At 46.2% G+C, this 3,874-nt stretch overlaps 1 pseudogene; it reads right to left on the bottom strand.

Annotated features, from left to right (window-relative positions):
• Nucleotides 1-315: 315 nt before the first annotated feature.
• On the bottom strand, nt 316-416 carry LOC120098007 (small nucleolar RNA SNORA17; annotated as a pseudogene).
• Between the last annotated feature and the right edge of the window lie 3,458 nt (nt 417-3,874).

Here is a 3,874-nt window from a genome sequence, read left to right as displayed (position 1 = left end):
CTTCTTAGTGGTTCTCAGGGTATCTGGGTGTCTGGGTCATCTCAGGAGTGGTCTCAAGGGTGCTATGCCCTCTCATGCATTACGGCACCAGGCAGAGGTGATCTTGGGAATAGTCTCCCTGAAACCCCATCTGCATGGTGCTGGACCAGTGGCATCTCAGGCTTGCCCTGTCTAGGACCCCTGACCCCTGAGTGGTGGCATCTCAGGCTTGCCCTGTCTAGGACCCCTGACCCCTGAGTGGTGGCACCTCAGGCTTGCCCTGTCTAGGACCCCTGACCCCTGAGTGGTGGCATCTCAGGCTTGCTTTTGTCAGGGAGTATTGGGCTGCTAGTCAGATGCTCATAGGTCAGAGGCTCTCTCCTCTGTGCCTCCTGCTGACGTACACTCGACACATCTGCAAAGACTGTAGGGGCAGAGAAAATTAGATACACACGAGTTAAACGTATTAAACACATAAAGACATTCCTCCACAAGCCACTTCTTAACTTTAGAATAAACCCTGCTGTCTTGACACTTGCCCACTTTTACCATATAAATCCATGACCTGAATTTTATGGTAAAATTACAAATTTATTTTTCCCCTTGCTCTGGGGTGGGAAATGTCACTCTTACGTTGTATTTATTTGCTAATATTTACTTATTCACTAATATTTGCTGATCTGTGTGCACACCCATGTGTGCCACAGTTTGTGCGTAACTGAGGACAGCCATCAGGAGTCCGTTTCTTTCTAGCACTACAGGGATCCCAGGGAAGGAGCCTTAGCTGACTTACTCGCTGAGGGTGGTAATCGCTACCGAACAATTCACCACAGGGCTTTCCAAGCCCTTACGAAGAAGACAGACATCGCGACAACAATCACAAACAAATACGTTATCTGCAAAAATGCTATTAGAATTTTCTCTCCCATCCAAATGCCACATTGCCAGCGAGGGCATTTCTTAGAGAAAAATCTGCACAGTGAACATGCCTGCAGTGGAGAGCGAGCGACAACTGGATGACCCCTCTGTATTTTCTGACTCAGGTAACGTGGTGAGGGACAAAGTCTCTCAAGGTCCGAGGTCCCGCCTATGATATGGGGACCCTCCCCACTGCTGAGTAAAAGTCTGTCATAGTTTAGAGATTTTTTTTTTATAAAGAGCTCTCCTTTTTAAATAAAAATCAATGAGAGAGGCCTAGTCATGTTCCGCATGGCTTGGTGTGGAAAACAAGGGCCGGTAGCAAAGTCCTTTCGCCGATGCTTAGCATGCGGACGCTGAACTCGCTGTTAACCACGAAGAATCAATTCAACTCGGCTAAGGCCATAGAGCAATGACCTCCATGTCAGCTTACTTGGCAAACATATGAACACAGCCATGCCTCAACAGTGTGACACGGCTTTGTCTTCCCGTTTGGATGGCTCTAGCCGGCTCTAGTGTAAGCGGAAGGAAGATAAAGTGAAACCGCTGGGACTTCCTGGAGACCATAGCGCGGCACCACCTACAGATGTGTTTTGAGGACCTAATGCTGGGGGCTTTAACTGTGAGCCTTTGGCATGAGGTAAAGGATAAGGATGGAAAGGCAGAAGGGTGGGAGAGGGAAGGAGGAACAGGAACCCGGGAGCGGGAAGAGGAGCCATTTAAGCCATTTAAGCCATTTAAGCAGTGTGGTGACCTCTCCCAAGGAGCTGCGCTGCCTACGGAGTGAGAACCTAAGGGGCTAAACCAAAACCCGTCATCTGCCCCCACCCCAAAGACCCAGTAGTTCCCAAATAATTTAATCCAAGTAACGTTAATCACCTGCTCCTTTGTGTAAGTGTTGCTGTTAGAACACCTCCTCAAAACACACACACACACACACACACACACACACACACACACACACAGGCTGCCATTTAAATTCAACTTGGCAACCGAGGTTCCTGTTTCCTAAACAGTACCATTCAAGGAAAGGAATTCTTCCATAGTTTAAAATTATTAGAAATCTTCTTGTCACAAACATAAAATACTCATCACTGTGATCAAGGAAGGTATGCAGTGTCAGCCATGGGCCTTCACACACATAAGTATACATTCACAACACACATACATGTAAACGCAAAAACAATTCACCACGTATTTATTGTATTTGAGAAGCAATTTCTTCAAAAATTACCATTGAACAGACATGAACAAATTGGAAAATACCAGTCAAGATACACACTTTTCGGGGCTGGGGTTTTAGCTCAGTGGTAGAGCGCTTACCTAGGAAGCGCAAGGCCCCGGGTTCGGTCCCCAGCTCCGAAAAAAAGAACCAAAAAAAAAAAAAAAATACACATTTTTCTAGTAAAAAAAAAAAAGTACGATTTATTATTTTATTATTTTATTTTAAAATAATATACTATTTTATTAAAATATGCTAGACCAAAATAAAAGTCTAGTCTTTAACAGTGGAGCCGTCTCTCCAGCCCATACTCAGAGAGCTTACTTGACCTTTTTTCCCTAAAATATTTTGGAGAGGAAAAACGGTTAGCTATTGAGCCCACACTGTTTCCAATACTCTAACAAATTCCCGAGATAATGAACTTCTCGGGAGGAAAGGTTTATTTTGAGTCGCGGTTTCAATGGTTTTGTTTCTTGGCGGCTTGGCCCTGTTGCTTTTGGCCTGTTCTGGTATCGGGCATCAAGGCAGTAACATGTGGCAGTGGAGAACTGTTTCCTCGTGGTCCCCACAAAGCACAGGAGAGAGTCACAGCAAGGTACCAGCTCTTGGTATTCCCTTCAGGAGCCTGTTTCCAGCGGCCTAACTTCCTTCCATTAGTCCCACTTCCTAAAGGCTGTACCACCTGCCTAAGAGCAGCAACCCCTGAGGTAAGGAGATCTCCCCGCATCAGTCATCCATCAAGGAAATGCCTCGTCTCAGACACGCCCACAGGCCAATCAGATGGAGGCAGTCCCTGCAGTGGAGGCGCTCTCTTGCCACGTGACTCCAGTTTGTATCACGTTGATGAAGATGACCCAGTACAACTGTTCCCTTGCAACTTAACACACAAGCACGTTACTAGTAAAACACAACCTCTACCTTCCTTGTTTGTGCCCAAGAGCTTACGTTAACACTGACATCACAACGTGAAACATGGTCCAACTTTTAAAAGTCACACAGTCTCTTAAAATGTCAGCACTTTATCAAAAACAATGACTTTATGAAATTCGTAGGCAAATGGTCGGAACTGGAAAATATCATCCTGAGTGCGGTAACCCAATCACAGAAAAACACACATGGTATGCACTCATTGATAAGTGGCTATTAGCCCAAATGCTTCAATTACCCTAGATGCCTAGAACAAATGAAACTCAAGACGGATGATCAAAATGTGAATGCTTCACTCCTTCTTTAAAAGGGGAACAAGAATACCCTTGGCAGGGAATAGAGAGGCAAAGATTAAAACAGAGACAGAAGGAACACCCATTCAGAGCCTGCCCCACATGTGGCCCATACATATACAGCCACCCAATTAGACAAGATGGATGAAGCAAAGAAGTGCAGACCGACAGGAGCCGGATGTAGATCTCTCCTGAGAGACACAGCCAGAATACAGCAAATACAGAGGCAAATGCCAGCAGCAAACCACTGAACTGAGAATAGATCCCCCGTTGAAGGAATCAGAGAAAGAACTGGAAGAGCTTGAAGGGGCTCGAGACCCCATATGTACAACAATGCCAAGCAACCAGAGCTTCCAGGGACTAAGCCACTACCTAAAGACTATACATGGACTGACCCTGGACTCTGACCTCATAGGTAGCAATGAATATCCTAGTAAGAGCACCAGTGGAAGGGGAAGCCCTGGGTCCTGCTAAGACTAAACCCCCAGTGAACTAGACTATGGGGGGAGGGCGGCAATGGGGGGAGGGTTGGGAG

The sequence above is a fragment of the Rattus norvegicus genome, chromosome 17 (assembly GCF_036323735.1).
Source record: "Rattus norvegicus strain BN/NHsdMcwi chromosome 17, GRCr8, whole genome shotgun sequence".
Lineage (NCBI taxonomy): Eukaryota > Metazoa > Chordata > Mammalia > Rodentia > Muridae > Rattus > Rattus norvegicus.
This window is presented reverse-complemented; position numbering and strand designations above follow the sequence as displayed.